The sequence below is a fragment of the Vicugna pacos genome, chromosome 18, assembly GCF_048564905.1.
Source record: "Vicugna pacos chromosome 18, VicPac4, whole genome shotgun sequence".
In the NCBI taxonomy this organism is placed as follows: domain Eukaryota; kingdom Metazoa; phylum Chordata; class Mammalia; order Artiodactyla; family Camelidae; genus Vicugna; species Vicugna pacos.
This window is the reverse complement of record NC_133004.1, coordinates 23,234,488-23,252,456: the sequence shown is the minus strand read 5'-3', so window position 1 is coordinate 23,252,456 and position 17,969 is coordinate 23,234,488. Positions and strand designations below refer to the sequence as shown.

The window sequence follows — 17,969 nt, the reverse complement described above, 5'->3', positions numbered from 1 at the left end:
ACTTTCCTGGTTATTCAGATCAAAGAAACCCACCTCCCCCTTTAAAGTACACTTAATTGGTTTATTTTCTCTTTAGACTGGTAAAATTTAAACCTTTTTAAAATAAACTGTTTTTACAATTTAACAACTTCTACTCAGATGTTGCTTTTAATCATGTTTTTGAAAAAATGTGTAAGATGATATACAAGATCTTGTGTTAGCTCCCAGGGAAAAAGAATATGAAAATGAATATATGTATGTTCATGTATGACTGAAAAATTGTGCTCCACACCAGAAATTCACACAGCATTGTAAACCATCTATATATAACTCAATTTAAAAAAAAAACAGCTTTGGTCGGAAACGTGTTTTGTTCCCTGGCTGAATTTGTAATTCAAATTTCTTTATGACAAGAGAAAGACTTACCTGTAAGTTCTGCGTTTCTCAACCTCCCAGATATGAGCTAACACCCAACAGGGCTCTCTCACAGCCAGGCACACACACGCAGCGGCGCCCGCCGCCAGGAGACTGACAAAGCCTCTGGATACAGAACGGGCAAGAGGTCAGGAAAGGTATGGCTCTGGGAGTTCCCTTAAAACTCAAGTCCTAAAAGCTCAAGTTCCCTTAAAATTTACAAGTCAAGAATAGGAAAATGAATATATGTATATTCATGTATGGCTGAGGAATTCTGCTGTACACCAGAAATTGACACTCATTGTAAACTGACTATAACTCAATTCAAAAAAAATGTAAACAATTTACGAGTCGAGTTACTAGAAAAGATAACTTTAGAATCTGAGAAAGCAATATGCTTTTGTAGATAACTCATTTCAGTAATTTTTAATGGAAATGTTGAGTTCTTGGTGTGTCTTTTTAAAGCATCAGAATTGTAAACGTGTGAAATTTTGTGAGAAACCATTATACACAAAATGAGTCATTTCTGGAGTCCAGAACATTCTATTCAGCCTGAGTTCAGAGCTCTGTCAAAGACCCCCTGTTGAACCCGCTTGTGAGCCCGGATCTCCAGCCCACGGCCCTCGGTCTGGGCGTCCAGGCCTCAGCCTTGAGCTCCCGGGGGACGCTGCTGGCTCCAGCTGTCGTCCCTTCGCCGCCGCGCTCCCGCTCACAGGCCTTGTCGCGGTCGCGGTCGCGGTCGCGGTCCATGCTGCGGGACCTCTCCCGGTCCCACTCGCGGCCGCGGTCTCGGTTCTAGCTCCGCTCGCGACCCGAGTCCCACTCGCGGCCGGCATCCTTGTCGCGGTGTCGGTCCCACTCGCGGCCGCGGTCCCAGGCCCGCTCCCGCTCCAGGTTCCGCCCGCTCCCGCCCCCAGCATTCCCGAGCTCGCGCTCCTGCCTGCGGTCCCCGAGGGCTGGGCCCCGACGACTGTCCGGCGGCGGTGCCTCAGGCTCCTCCAAGGGCTTCTCCTTGGGCCCGGCCTCGAACCGCTCCCTTGGCCGCCCTTCGAATGCCTGGTTCCGGTACTCGTGGGCCTTGCCCTCGCGAAAGTCGCGGGAGCCCACTGCCCCTCGGCCTCCAGAGAGCAGGGCGGGGGGCGGCCCGGCCTCGTCCCACCTGTTCTTCCTGCGCTGGCGGGGGTGGGGCGGAGCGGGCCGGGGTGCTTGGCTGGGTGGCTCCGGCAGCCAGCAGGCTCCGGCTTCCTGCGGGGCGGGGGCGGGGGCGGGGGCGGGAGGATTGGCCCTGGATGTGGAAATGCCGGGGCGCCGGCTAACTCTTCTCAGGAAAAGGGGTGGACCCTGAAACTGCAGGGGGTGCCGGTGCCCTCTGTTTTGCAAATCTGAGCAGTGAATTGACTCTGCTTTTCAAACTGAGGAGGCTGCATTCCCCTGGGTACCGGCATGAAATTTGGTGCTTGGCCTCTAGAACCTTCAAACCAGTTGGGGTGGGGACCCTGGGCAGTTTCAAACTGGCTCGAATGTGGCCCTCTTGGGCCCACAAAGTGGAGGGGGGATGGTCCTCCCTGGCCTCCGAACTGAGAGGGAGGAGGGCCTCCCCCGGGGTCTTTTAAACTGAGACAGCAGAGGCCTTCTTTGGAGTCCAAACTGGAAAGAGGCCACAGCCCTGTTTCCCACCACCTGGGCTTGTTTCAGGCCTTCAAACTGAGCAGGAGGGCCTGCGGCCTCGGCCTCGCTATACGGGGGTCTTGGAATTCCTTTTCCTCGCCCTGGGGGGTCTTTGTGTTCTTCCAGTGCTGGTGGTGCTGCTCCTCTGGGCGCGCAAGATGAGAGAGGGAGGGGCCCCTGGTGTCAGCGTAGGGAGGTGGCCCGTGTGACCCAGAGAACAAGGAAGGGATGGGCCCCTTTTGCGGCCTGAAGGTGGCCAGCAGGGCCCTCCTCTTGGCCCGTCCTTACTGGAAATGATAGTCTCTTCCGGAAACGGAGGGGCTGGCCCTCGTGGTCCTGGGAAGCCGGAGCCGCAGAGGCCTGCCACCCCGAAAGGGCGCGTGGTGCGGGTCCCGTTGGCCCTGGAACTGGGCCGGAGGCGGCCCTCCTGCCTGGGCGGGTGCGGGGAACGCGCCGGCCTGCTCGCCAGGCCTGGGCTGTGGCTCTCTGTCTCCCTCAATGTCAGCTGCTGGGAGGTCACTTTTTGCAGCGAGCAGCATTTCTTGGATCCTTGTACTGAGAGGAGCCAAGGGGCCTTTCCTGATCCCTTCCCGGCGGGAGGGGTGGGGCGGGGGGAGGCTGGAGGGAGGCGCTCCGGGGAGTGCGCGGCAGCACCTCGCAGGCCGGCGGCGCGCGTCACGCTCTGGGCGGGCTGCTGGCCCGGGCTGTCTGAGCGCCCGCGCCTGGGCGGCTCGGCCTTCCCGCCAGGAGCCCCCCGGGGACGGGCTGACTCTGGCTCCTCCTGGGCCAGCCCGGCCCCTCTGGGCCCTTCTCCGGCTGGCGGGGTGGCGGGGGGCTCTGGGGCGGCCTCGCTCTTGCTCTCGCTGCTCTCCGGGGCCAACCATCAGGCCTGCCGGGGGCCCTGACTGACTGCTGCGCCCGGGCGTTGTCGGGCCGGCCACCTGGCTGGTGGAGGGGGCGCGGCCGGCCGGCCCACAGGCTGCTGCTCCTGCGGAAACAGCTGGGCCCAGGGCAGCGAGGCCTTTGGGGGCGACGACATGAGGGCCTCCGACAGGGAGAAGTGGCCCTCTGCTAACTGAGAGCTGCCTCCTGCTCCTGCACTTGTCTCTTCTGCTCCTCGACCTGCTTGTTGAGTTCTTCTGTCATCTTCTGCTTCTCAGCCCCGGAGGGGGCAGAAATGCTGGTGGCGAAGCCGGTGGGCTTCCCCGTGCCCCAGCCGTGCTTGTCCGCACACATTCTGTTGGGCACGCCGTGGATGGTCACTTTAACTTATAAAATCGTCTGGTCCTCTGAGTCATAGGCCACCTCCTCCCGCTCTGCCGACTCAGAGGCCTTTTCCGCGTCCTGTCTTTGCCCCTAGTCACCCAGCTGAGTGTGGAAGGCTCTCACGGGACCGTACCCTCCCTCGGGGTCATATGGTCTGTCATCTTCCTCTTCCTCTAGACCTTGTCTTTTAAGAACTAACCAAACTGCTGGACGATGGGTGGCAGCTCACTGTCGGCCTTGGCCCTGGAGTCTTGGTGGGAGGCCGGGGCAGACTCGGCATCCTCCTTGGTGGGGGGGTGGGGGGTGGCCTGACAGCTTCTTCCCAGAGAGTCTGCAGGATATGTTCCAAGGGCGACGCTGTTTTTGAAGTAGAGGAAGCGACAGAGGAAGTGACTGAGGTGACTTGCTGAGGCGGGTGATGCTGTCACGGAGTTTGTGGCTCCTGGTTTGAAGGACAACAGTGGTTTTAACACCGAAGACCTGGTAATTCTGGAAGAGCGAGGAGACCCCGAGGGTGTGGTGCTGACAGCCATGTCCCCAGAGCAGAGCTGATACTTGGGGAGTTTCTTTTCAGACAACAGGGCCTTGGGCACCTTGGGATAGACGGGAGCGTCTGTTTCTTCTTGTGTCTGAGGTCTCCTGTCCGATTCTCCAGTATCTGAAGGACATTTGATTTTGTTGACAGATTAATAACCCAAGGATTATGACTGGACGTGGTGACTCAAGACCTGGTCCCTCAAAGGGCAGGAGTTTGGATGGAATGGAGTCAAGGGGTGCTTAGCAGGATCGGGTAGAGTTCCTTGACATGCCTGCTATTGTTAGCGACCACGCTAGTCAAAGCGGCCACGGCTGCTAACACAGGAGGAGAGGGACAGAGGCCACCTCCTCCTCCGTCGCGGGGTGAAAGCAGATCATGCCCAGCTCCTTAGACACAGAAGATCTGAGTTTGCCGACATAATTCCAAATGGCCCTTGGGGCGATTTTCATTTTGTTCACGGTTTCCTTTTCTGTGCAAAAGCCTTTCAGTTTACTAGGTTCCATGTATTTATTTTTATTTTCATTACTCTAGGAGATGGACCCAAAAGGAGGGAGATTGAAAGACCTAGTAGTAAAACTAGAAAGGTTAAACGACCTAGTATGGAGGTTAAAAGACAAAACTAATAAAATCATCTCTATCCACAATAAGCAGTTAAGGAATACACAAAACAATTAGCTGTAAAAATATATTTAAAATAGTAATTGTGAGGAGAGGAGAGTACAAATGCAAGGTATTTAAAATTATTTAAATTATAAGATGGACCTAACTGCCATGTGTAGGGTATTCCATCCAAAAGCAGCAGAGTACACATTCTTTTCAAGTGCACGTGGCACATTCTCCAAAGTAGATCACATGCTTGACCCCCAAATCAAGCCTTGGTGAATTTTAGAAAACTGAAGTCAAATCAAGCATCTACTCTGACCACAATGTTATGAAGCTAGAAATCAGTTGCAAGGGGAAAAAATGTGAAAAGCACAAACACGTGGGGTTTAATAATACACAACTAAACAACCAGTGGATTACTGAATAAATCGAAGAGGAAATTTTAAAAAATACTTGAGACAAATGAGAGCAAAAACACAAGGATCCAAAAACCTATGCGATGCAGCAAATCAGTCCTAAGTGGGAAGTTTATGGCAGTGCAAGCTTACCTCAGGAATCAATAATCACTTTAAATGTCAATTAACTAAATGCTACAATCAAAAGATACAGGGTGGCTGACTGGATAAGAAAATGAGATCTATCTATAAGCTTCTTACAAGAGACTCACTTCTTCGTAGTCAAGGGGCGGCAGGGAGCCCCATCCATGAGCTTCCCCTGTGGGACCGTCAGCGCAAGCTCCCATTTCTGAGGCCCAGGTGTCTGTGCTGGAGCCTTGGGGGTCCCGAGCACGCTCTGGGCCCAGCTGTCGCACCGACTCACTGAGGGCCGGAGGTTGGGTGCGGGGCGGCAGGGCCAGAGCAAGGCAGCAGCAGCCCCGGGTACCCTGCGCACTGGCTTGTTTTCCGGGCACCGCCGACAGTTGTTGGATGCGATTTTAAAAGGTATTGTTTCTTTCCTTTCCTTTCCTGATATTTCATTGTTAGTGTAGAGACATGTAACTGATTTCTGCATGTTAATCACGTATCCCGACGGATGCCCACTCCATTCCCGGGACCGGCAAGGGGTGGGGCTCAAACTAACTGAGCCTGAGGAGGTCGCCAGGCTCTGGGGCGTCCAGAAGAACCGGCCCGCAGCGAATTACGGCAAACTGGGCCGCTCGCTCCGACACTGCTACGAGGAAGGTGTCCTGCAGAAGGGGGCTGGCCAGCGTTATGTGTACAGGTCTGTGTGCGAGCCCGGAGGCCCTCTTCTCTCTGGCCTTCCCGGACAATCAGCGTCCAGCTCTCAAGGCAGAGCTTGACTGGTTGGTCAGTGGGGGACACAGTCCCTTTGTCCCACTTGGACTAGAGCCCCGCCTACCTCCCAGAGCTGGCTGGCCCTGCCCGGCCCTCGGGGTGGCTACTCTTACTAGCACCTGGCAGTTGCTCCCCTGCCACTGGTGAGTGCTGCCCTGTATACACAGAGATGAATTTTGGTGTTGGGGAAACACCCACTCTGAAACCCACAGATGTCTTTGGAGCAGGTCCCCTCTAGCCCATCAGTCACCCCGGCCCAGACTCCGAGCTTCTCCCCAGGGTGGAGGGGATGGCAAAGCGGAGACACTGTGAATACAGAGGTGGAGTCTTGGAAACTCCTCCGGGGTCCACCTCTGGCCTCTCCCTAGGTCCTGCTCAGAGGCCGAAGCCCCACTCCCCGTCCCTGTCACAGAGAACAAGAGTTTGCTCTGTTCTGGGGGTCAGAGAAGGAGCCTCCCCACTTCATCCAGCATCGTTCATGACTCAAAGTTCTTTATTACTCAGAATCAGTAAGAACAGACCCGTGGGCTGGTACTTTGCCAGACACAGACAGTGGGCAGAGCCCTCCAGTCCTGACTGGTGCGCTGCTTATTTTAAGGGTAAAGCTGTTTGATATAAAACAGCCCGAGACGTCAGGTTCTTCTTTGGCAAAATGAAGTCCTGAACTACATCGTCCAGAAGGTTTTTTTTTTAATCTTAGCTTTTTTTTTTTCTGGTTTAAGAACCAAATCATATTTCCTTTGATGTGTACAGTTATGTAGAAAAAAATAAACAAACAACAAAAAACAGCTTCAACGCAGAACAGATAACTAGAACGCACCTACTACCACATTTTCCAGAAAATTTTATTGTTTTCCAAGGTCTGTGGGGCATTGTTAACAGCAAATACCATCATTTTCTACAGGAAGTGTCCACGGAAACCAAGCAGTAAATACCAGCGTGTCATGAAGCCAGGGAAAACACACAGTCGTGGGAGGGGAGCAAATGGATGAATGGAGCCCCCTCACGTGCCTCTGACCAGGCTGCCCCAGGCTGGGAGAAGCTCCAAGCCCCCCAGGGGAGGCGAAACCCCCTCCCCTCCTCCTAACTGTGCTCCTTTCACAAAGCTTTCCCAAGTGCCGACTGCTAAACGTGGAGACAGACCCACAGCTCTGCAGACAGCAGTGTGGGCCATCAGGACCAAACCCTTTCTCTCTCTCGCATGCTGTGTAGCCAAGTCATTCCTTGGACAACAAAAGCACATTCTGGAACTCATTTGCCATACATGTCACCTGCCTCTTTATTTACTTGATGGAGGTACCGGGTGTTGAACCCAGGGATCATGCCCAGGACCTTGAGCACGCTGAGCACACGCTTTACCGCTGAGCTCCCCACCCTGACTCTTCTGCTAAGAAATATATTCTCATCCCTCATCAGATACACCAGTCAGAGGGGCTCCAGGAAGTGACAATAGGATGGAATCAGGCATAAAGAAGATGCTTAATTAATGGAAGTTTTTATCATCTAATGAAAATTCTATCCTTTTTTTTATTTAATGAAAATTCTATCCATTTTCTAGACTTTCTAGTTTTTCACTCACCTTTGCTGTTCAAGTTATAGAAATGGAATTTTACTGTGATCTTGTTTGCTTTTTCTGTCTTTTCCTCAGTGATCGCTATATAGAAACATGTATATATGTGTGTGCATATGCCCCCACACAGATGTGAATACACGTATATACCTGTGTGTATTTAGGGTATAAATTTTTACCATATAGGTAGGATAGTTAAAATTCTGCTTATACCACGTTCCTTTTTATGAAATGAAATAAAAGTACACATGTATTTACTTTAAGGATGTTTGGTATCAGTCTACACAATTAATCTCTTGGAATACTATAAAAACATTTTTTAAAATGTAAACTCCAGAAACTCAATTACGTAAAGATGGGATAAACTTTCTTTAAGTTTACTTAGCAATTTTGAAACCATCGATCTTTGAATTTTTCCAGGGTCACCACTTTTATTTCCAGTGACTAAAGATTTATGGGATCTGTGGGATGATCCCTTCTTCAGAACCTGATTACAGAATGAGGTCAAAGGCAAAAAAAAAAAAAAAAAAAACCAGACAAGACTGTCATTTCTCAGGAAACTAAACAGAAATCTTCAGATTCAAGGAAACATTTCAGATTGCTGGGTGCTTGGGTCAGGCTGGTAAGTCCTGCAAAGTTGGTGACTTCGTATTTTGCAGCATGAAAAGGGAAAGAAATCCTGGGCTCCCCACCCATGTGGCTGCACCCACCGCCCTGGGCACCACTCCTGAGGCCGGGTGACTGAGGTCCCCCGTTTGTTGTCTTCTCCTCATCTCACTTTTAAAATGTTCCCCTAGCTCTGTATTTCTTTCCTCATCCTGGTAAAATGACCCCCTCCAGGGGCTCCAATGACCAGGATTCCTACCCAAGCCCTTCGGAGGTTCCTGGGCTCCCAGAAGACTCTGCCCTTCTCAGCCGTTTCAAATGTATCATTCGCTGTGTTTCTGCATTTCTTTTTAAAAATTGTTTTAGTTTTAACTTTATCTTTTGTTAGTTTGCATGCTTTTTTAAAAGTTTTTTTGTAGATTTATTCTGTTTTTATTTTATTTATTTTTTGAAGGGGGAGGTAATTAGTTTATTTATTTACTTATTTATTTAATGGTGGTATTGGGGACTGAGCCCTGGACCTCGTGCATGCTAGGCACACAGTCTACCACTGAGCTATACCCTCCCCACCCATGTCCTCTTTTGCTCCAATGTTTTCTCTTAGATTTCTCACCCTGTGACAGAAGGGGCAGAATAGCTTTTTTTTCCCTTAATTTCTTTGGTTTTCTTTTTTTATTGAAATATAGTTGATTTACAGTGATATATTAATTTCCAGTATACAGCATAGTGATTCATTTATACATATACATGTATTCCTTTTCATATTCTTTTTCATTATGGGCTATTACAGATATTGAATGTAGTTCCCTGTGCTATACAGTATAAACTTGTTTACCTATTTTACTTACAGTAGTGTGTATCTGCAAATCCCAAACTCCCAATTTATCCCTCCACTCACCCCGACTTCCATGCATATATTCAGAGATTTTTATCTACCTACTTATTCCACTAAGCCTCAGTTTCCTCTCTGAAAATGTCAAGAATCAATCATGCATTTCACTTCTTAGTTGTATTCATCTTATAGATAAAGAAGGAAATCGTATAAATTAGGTAAGGACCGAATCCTGTGCTAGTGTGAAAAACCTCCTTTTCATATGCCTTTGGAAATTTAATAGAACCAAATAGAATAGTTTCAGATAGTTCAGAAACTTATCTGAAAAGCTGTGGTAATCACCCCATATATAGGCAAAACTGGTGTCTGACAAGCAGGCACTTAGAGCAATTTATGTTCCCTGGTTTCAATGACAGCTGTTGATATTTTCATTTATTTAGAATTTTAAATATAAAGAAACACTAGAATTTAAAATATAAACAAAATACCCATGAAATGTCTTTGTAATACTGTATTAGCATAAGACACGAGCTTAGAACATAAGCTCTTGGAAGGCAAGGGCTGCATTTCTTCTTTTTTCCCTTTTTTTTTTTTCAATCTGCAAGTCCCCGGCCTCTGGTATGTGACACTGAGGCAGGAACACTGACCCATTCATTCCATTGGGTTGACATGAGAACTGAAGTCCTTCAAACTACACAAGAAAGTGAGAGTTGAAGGCAATGTGCATCCTCTCCCTGCCCCCACCCTCTGCAAACTGTAGGGATATCATGACATGGACAACTTTCCAGTCCACCTGTGGGCCTTTGGGCACCTGAGTAATTGTGGGCTACTCAGGGCTTAAGTCGTCTGTGGACCTAACCCGGGAGAGACAGCACATTTCACCAGATAGCGAATATGGTCACCTCTTTCAGAGCAGCAATCCAGCAATAATATTCCTGTCATAGGCCAAGAACGCATTTTATATCTCCAAGTTATGACTAACAGGTTCCAAGCACATGTGGTGGAACGTTTCACTGGATACACTTAAAACCTGCCTAATGACTGACTCCTCTAAAACAATGGGTCCTGCGCTCAATGATTTAAAAGTTGATTGATGCCACCTCCATGTTGCCAGAAGTGTTTGCTCCACCACTTCACTTGGCACAGTTCCATGTATCCCCCAGATTCCAGCTGAATAGGATCTTCTCAGACGCTGTCTGTGAGTCCCACAGGCAAAAAGTCGCAACCTTTTCCAGCATGTCTGCACCACACCCATTACACTTTTCAGTTACATCTTTTGCATGCCTACCCCCTTACTATTCAGTGCTTTATGGAGGCCAGGGCTCCATCTAATAATTTTTTATTCCCACTATTTCCCATGGCATTTAATTCATGCATAGTAAGGACTAAATGACTGTTGAGTGATGGATGGATGAATAGGTGCGCGGGTGGATGGTTGGATGGGTGGGTGGCTGGATGATGGGTGGATGGGTAGGTGGGTGGATGGATGTGTGGGTGGCTGGGTGGATGGATAGATGGATGGATGGGTAGGTGGGTGGGTGGATAAGTGGGTGAGTGAGTTTACAGATACATATATGCTAACATACATATTTCTATACAAATATATGCAGACAGAGTAAGTAACCAAATAGTCACGATTCTACATGTGGTCTTGCAATAATCCTATATAACTAATATTTATACTCTTGAAATTTTTTTCCTCTTCTTTCTCTCATTCTGGCTATTCACATTACATACAAGCATGACTGACTTTCTCAAAAATAACTGTGAGTGGCTTTTAAAAAATGAGGACACTGGACTTTGACTTCTTCAGACTAATAAATTAGACACTATTTTTTAGAAATTCATTATGATGTGAATCATCCTTCATTTTCTCACATGCTAACCGTTACCACAGTGAGCACTCTGATCTGCCATAGACACTTGGCACACTAGCTTAATACTGGTTATGCAACTCGCTGTGTTTGAATTCTGTGGTTAAGGAATCTCACTATTTCATTTTGAAATCTGTCTCCAAGTTAGGAGACAAACTTACATATCTCAGCCTCAGGAGTGGTCACTGGACTGAATAAAGGACTGTAAAGCAGTATTTGCATATTCTCCAGTAAATCTCCAGCCTTATTTTTACTATCAATCATTCTCTTTGACTAAACATTTTACCTCTCTCAAGGAAGTAACGAGCAGAACTGTAGCTGCGGCTTTCTAGCTCTCCCCAGCTGCTTTGTTAAACAGGAGATTAATGAGTTATGAAGTGGTCTCTGACTAGTCCTCCCTTATCACACCCAGCCTGGCCCATAAGTTGTGAGTGCAAATACTGTTGTTCATTTCCAAAGATGTTAGTCTATTTCCTCTAACGGAAACCCCGTGATTTCAGGCCCTCATTAACATAACCCAGAGGATTCCAGCAGCCACCGGGACGCCACAATCTTTCTCTGCCTCCTGCGACGCCTCACTTCTCTACACGTTGTGAGGCTTAGTTACCTTACACACTAGCCTTCATTTATCAGCCACTTTGTGATGACGCACTGGTCCCCACATCACATACACCACATACAAAACTGCCAATTGTTATTTATTTGCCTCTTTGTCAGATCAGAACCTTGGACAATTACATTTTTCATTTAAATTTAACACATTTCATTCTGGTTTACAGGTTGGTATTTGGAGAGTTCTGCTCACATAATACCTGTCATCCAGAAGCTGGTCACTATTCAGTGTCTAATTCACACCAGATTTGGGATCATCGGCTAAAGGCCACCTTCCAGTGGTGAGTTCATGAAGGGAAATACCAACTTTTGACGTCTCCTGGACTTGTGACCCTCCACCAGGCTGTTCATTTCTGTTCAGACTCCTACACTTTGTAAATCTGGCCTATTCACAATTCAGCAGTTAATTTCTTACTATCTTGTTTCTTTCAAGCGCCTCTGGGTCCAGCTACCATGGATGTTCCCTGAAGGCAGGGATGATGTCGATGCTTCTACCCTGTCCCCGAGGCCTCCTTACACTTAGTGGCCTTCCCTCAGCTCGTACTTAATCTCCGATCCAAGGAGGGGAAACGCACATCACCCACTGCAGCACAGTAAGCCAGAGCCCAAGTAAGTAAACTAGAACCTTGCACTGACCGTAAAGACTTGATGGCAATAAATTCCTACCGTTAGCCAAAGGTTTGGGGAGGGATGATGTGTTATAAGCCAGTTACTCCCTAGTCATCAAAATCGTCAGAGAGGCAGTAAATTGGTCACGTGATCATGGCCACGCTACAAGGTGTTGTTTTTACTCAGTTTTATGATGAACAGGAAAGACAGATAATGATGTTTTTCTTGCTGAGGAAATAACATAACAGCCAGTAGAGCCAGGGGTAACTCTGCTCTTACATCATGCTTCTCCTTTGAGCCAAGGTAGGAGGACCATCTCTACCCTTTACCAGCTCTGTCTGTTTGGACAATTTTCACGTCCTCTTTCAGCCTGTGTCCTCTTTTGTAAAATAGGGACAATCTCTACCGAGAAGAGTGGCTGAAAGAGCTCATGTGACTGACTAACCTAGGTCAGGGCTTCCCAAACAGACACTCAGTAGGTGGTAGCAGCGGTCACATGGCTGCTACCTGCCAGGGTTCTCCGCCCCAGCCCCGTGACATGGACATCGGGAGAGGAGTGCCTTTTGCAGACAGCCCGCAGCATCCAGACCATCTTGCTCCCACCCTCTCTTTCTTCTCTCTTCCTTTCTCTTTCTCCTTCTTTCCTTTCTTTGCAGGCTGCATGGAAAACTCTGAATAAGTTTTCAAATCTTCTTTCTTGGCTCTTATGAAATTCCCCCTTTTCAAGCTCTTGAGAGAAATAAACAAGCCTCCGAATTTTGCTGAGCCTAAAAGAAGAGCAGCACCACGTGGGGACCGAGGTACCACTCTTAGGGTCCTGTGTTTGGAAATTCTTAATCTAAGTGGTGGGTAAACTGTGATTAGAGAGTTTGGGGCCAGCATTCCCTAGCATCACATACGGGCCAGGTCTCATTGCCACCGAGATTAACCCCGACACCTCAGCACAAACAGCCTACCACAATCCCATGAAACACTGTTAGAAGCAGTAAATTAGGACTGGTTCCATTTACACAAATATTTTGATATCATGAACCAGCTTGCTTATTCAAACAGACAGGCTGAGATGGGGCGCCGCAGAAAGAAAAATCGAGAACTACATGATGTCTTTGAGGTTAAAGCATGGGGTTTCTCCTGAGAAAGGAGGAGGGGTAAGTCAGAGGCCATCTGGGGAACAACCTGCAGCTCTTGGCAGACTGGGAGCACAGGGTCCTTGAGCTTTGAAAATTCGCTTATTTTCCCACATGCTTGAAGGAGCTCTGAGGAGTAACTCGGGAGGGGGATTGGATCTTTGAGCAATGAAGCGTCAAGGTGTCCTGTGTGTAATGGGGAAGCTCTGTGCTGTGACCTCTCCGCAGCACATCCAACCAAAGCTGTTGGTTCAGTCACATTTAGGGGTCTGTCCAGGGCTTAAGTCGTACAGTTAAGGGCTTGAGAATGACAAAAGATGTGACTAAGCACCTGATAGATTCCTAAGCAGTGAAATTTCTGACCCATTAAACAACTTAAAGGAAGGTGATTTTTTTTTTTAATTGAAGTACAGTCAGTTACAATGTGTCAATTTCTGGAGTACAGCACAATGTCCCGGTCTTGCAATATATATACATATATTCTTTCATATTCTTTTTCATTAAAGCTTATTACAAGATATTGAATATAGGAAGGCAGTTCTTAAAGCTCAAAAATGGGAAGGAAGGAGGCCAAGTGATGTGCGAAGTGTGGGAGGTGGGAGAGCGGACAGGACAGGAGTGGTAGTGGCATTTCCAGAAAATGTGTTTACTGACAACACTGTGAACTGACTGTACTCCAATTTTAAAAATCTTTAAAAAAAGAAATGATACACAATAAAATTATAATAATGATAAATGTTAGGGTCCCAGAAACCAGGTTTACAGTCATCCAGGGAAAAAAAAAACCTTCCACAATTCTGAATACATAGAACTATTTTGTAGTTTTATAAGAAGCTAATTTTCCTATATCACTTTTTCTCTCTGCTAAACAAAACAATTAGAGAGTGAAATACAAGATTTTAAGGGGGGAGGGTATAGCTCAAGTGGTAGACTGCATGCTTAGCATGCACAAGGTCATGGGTTCAATCCCTGGTACTCCCTCTAAACATCAATAGATAAACCTACTTACCTTCTCCTCCTAAATAAAAATAAATACAATCTTTAAAAAACACCAAATACAAGATTTTACAGCAAAGTTATTGGGATATATTTTTTAAATATGGTAAAATGTGAGCGAAAAAGTAAAAAAAAAATCAGATTTAATTGACAAAAAAGAAAAAGAAACCATTTACTGATGACAATATGGAGTATATCACTACTTCTGACATTTGCCACTTAGAAGTAATGTCAAATGAAAATTCAATTTTAATACAAAGGATCATGTGTAAAATGACAGTTTAGGGAACATAAAGTGCTTTTTTCCCATAGAAACAGAAGAGTTATGATATTATCTTGTACTTTGACATGTTCAGAGAACTTTTATAAAGCACTACCTGTTTGGATAAGGGGAAAACAGACGTTACTGTGACCCTATGTGTGTGGACAGCCCGAGCAAACCAATCTTTCCATGTTGGAAGTGACTTGAATCTTCATCTGGAACCCAGTGCCCTTTTTTTATTTAAAGAATACAATGATAAAACAGGCTAAGGAACTGAACCGAGGCCACAAAGCCAACTGCAAATGACACAACTGGATCTGAATTGTGGTTGGCGCTCCAAGCTGGTGCTCCTCCTGGTCAGTGAGATTCTCTCACGCGCAGGAGTCGCCAATTCATCCCAGTAAACCACCGAAATCATCAGTGTGGGACCCAGAGCAATGTGAAAATGGAATTTCTTTATTTTCCAACCGAGTAGCCCCAGTACTGTGTGTACAGAAAAATACATCCAGAAATTTACCTTGCTGCGTGAGGAAGAATCCATTCTCCTCACGGTGTCCCCTGGGGTTTTAATACCAGAGTAGGAGCATACAGCTCTCTGTACCAGTAACCTGAATGTTTCTATTGTCAGAAATTAAAGATATACATTACTCTGGGCAAGGGCATATTTCCTGATCCAAAAAGAAGCATCTTCCCACATTGCTAACCTTCCTTGAGCTCTGAATTGGAGGTCACAGAGGCAAAGTTCACTCCCTGGGGACCAGACTTCTGCCTTCCTTCCACACCGCCCACCCTTGGGTGCATATCTCAGAACGCACAGAGGTCTTGCCAACTGTTTTTAAGCCAAGTGGTAGCTTACACAAGCACCCATCATGACCTATATTGAATTTCATCTCATCTGTAGGCAAGTCGTGACCACCATAAACCTTCGGGTTAGAACACTGTCCTAAATTAAGGTGAGGTTCCCTTGATTTGACTCAATGAGATGTTAAAATAAGGTCTTTTCCATCCCATAATCATTAACTATGTTCATCCAATAAAAGAACTTTTTCTCTGATTTCTGAGATCCTCTGTCTAACAACAGAAAACGCCTTTTTTCTATTCTTTCTGTTAGTTTCAGTGAATGCCCATAGTTGCTTCTGCCTTCACAGAATCAGTCCACTGGGGCACACAGGGGCACTGCCTTACCTGCAGTGAACACGGACAAGGAAAAAATACTCACGTCAGCCCTTCTGCTGAAAACAGGTGTACGGATGGCCAGCACGGCCAAGGAGGTGGGAAGGCGGCCCTTAACGCCCATCTCCACCTTCACATGTGAATCAGGTGCACTGACATCGTTCAAGCTTAACTTAGAGGGTCTTGTTAAATATTTCAACCTCTGTCAATTAAATGGCAAAATAATCATCTTTTTGTGAAACTTCTGTCTTCTGATTCATTCTGGCAAAAGCATTAGATGGGAAATCAAATCACAATTAGAAACAAGTCCATCAATCAGTTAGAAGTGAATCCTAAGTCAGCAGCTCCCTGTCCTATAAAAGCCAGAGGAGGTAGCCTACTTAAAGGTGAACTTCTTCAGAAGTTAGGCTGTACCCTAAAGAGAGCTGGCATCTGAACACAGTCCATGTCATGACCAGGTGAACTGAAGAGAGCTTGTCATTTGAAAGCTATATAGCAAAAACATATTAATAGCTTAGTACTGGAGATACAGGGTGTTTTTTTTTTTCCACTATTCTTTAAGGCAGGCTCTGAGTGACTTTTAATACGCCAATCAATGTCAATAAGACACAAGTCAGACAAGTGCAAACATGTTTTAAACCAAAATTAATAGGAAAGCAAACAATAGACAAATTCTATTTTGTTTTGTTTTGCAACATCTGTCAGCCAGTATTGTTAGTCAAGTGGTTAATCACAGATAAAATACATTTTGCAGAATGCTTGGAGTAGTCAGAAGTCATCCTCGCACTTCAAGCAGCCGTGTACTATACCACCAGGATGAGTTTACATCCAGAAATACTGAAGAGAAAGCAGGCAAAACGTTTCAAAACAAACCAACGACACAAGTACAACCACACTTGGGTGTAAGGAGGCAATGTTTTTTAAAACATAGTCAGGGAAGGGCAAAATCAGGAAATCACAAAACCAGTAAAAATTATACTATGTTAACACAGCATTCCAAAGAGGGCGGAAGGTGCATTTCTCCAATGCACTAGATTCAAAGTTTGAAGGAAAAGAAAGCAAATACCTGCTTTTGGCCTTTTTTCAACTGCATAAGACACTGAGTAAGTTGAGAAGCAAGAAGCCAGCGCAGAAACATAGCCGCGAGTGTAAGACGTGCGCACGCAGAGGTCCTCTGTGACGCTGACGGGCCCTGAGCTGCTCTTGGTCGGTTTTCCTTTGCGGGTAAAAAGAAACAGGCAGATAGCTAGCTAGCTGCCCAGCGATACAGGTGTTTCTTTGGACCTAAAAGTTGTCCATGTGTATCAGCATGCCAGTGGGAAAGTCGAACAGGAGAGTCCACCATCACTCCAAGGGAAGACATGGGAGCAACTCCAAGTACAGACGTAGCACTAGGTGGTACCCAAAGATTCCCCAAATCCTCACAGACTTCAAAGCATCAAACTCCTTCTGAATCACTGCGGGAAAAGTGGTACCAGGGCAATAAACAGGGAAGGCGGGGAAGGAAGGCAAAAAGAGAGGGCGGTATTGGGAGTAGGAGAGGTGGGGACAGGACCCAGGACAAAGGTAGAGAGTCCAACAGAGACAGCGCTGGGTGAGTCAGACGTGCGTGCTGGGGGCTACATGACTCGTTCTTTGTCTACTGGAATGTTGATTTTGAACATTTCAAAACATAATTAGCCAAGGGCAGAGTCCCTTGATCTCAGACTTGGCCAGATCCCAATCCTTCATTTTAAGCCCTCTCTTGGGAAATGATTTTTTTTTTAAGTTACAAAAGTAATTGCTACAGAAGTCAAAGGATAACAAAACTATACATTACGCCATTGAGCTAATTGTACTCAAAAGAGGTGCTGGAAAGGGCAACATATTCACTCTAAAGAGAACTTGATTTTGTGGCCACAGGTGAAGGCAGGAAAAACAATACGTGTACGTTTCAAAGCTGCACTTAACTCCTTTTGGGTCTTAACAGCAATCATGGGGATGGTTATTTTTACACCACCACCAATTCCTCCTTCTGATGGAAAAAGAAAGTTTTGCTTTCAGGAACCATTTATCCCCCAATACAGTCCATCACTTCATTTCAGGATAGGCAGGTGACCCCAATCTTGCCAGGTACCCTAACACCTACCCCCAGCTCCCCTTGGAACTGATCCAACGATGGCTACTTGGCTCAAACCAGGCCAATCAAAACTCTTTTGAGAATTTTGGCAGGAAAAGTTCCTGGCTCCCTCAAAGATTGCATGTGCTAAAATCTGGGCACTTCTCTGGCTTTGCCTGCCATTTTACGAAGACGAAGATGGACTGATGGAGGAGAAAGTCAACCATGGGAGGAAGCACGTCTATGGTGGCAGAAAAAGAGACAGAGTGGATGGCATCATTCAAACACGGATGAAGCCCATCCCTGAGGTGTTCCGAAACGTCTAAACATTTCCTTTTTATGTCAGTTACTGGCTAATTTTGTGTGGTTATTTGGAACTCAAAGTCTCCTAAAGTGACACTTTCTTGTGTAAATCCCACTTTCAACTTATGCCGTTCCCTACTGGGG

At 46.7% G+C, this 17,969-nt stretch overlaps 1 pseudogene; it reads right to left on the bottom strand.

Annotated features, from left to right (window-relative positions):
* Nucleotides 1-951: 951 nt before the first annotated feature.
* Nucleotides 952-4,368, bottom strand: LOC102529661 (death-inducer obliterator 1 pseudogene; annotated as a pseudogene).
* Nucleotides 4,369-17,969: the final 13,601 nt, after the last annotated feature.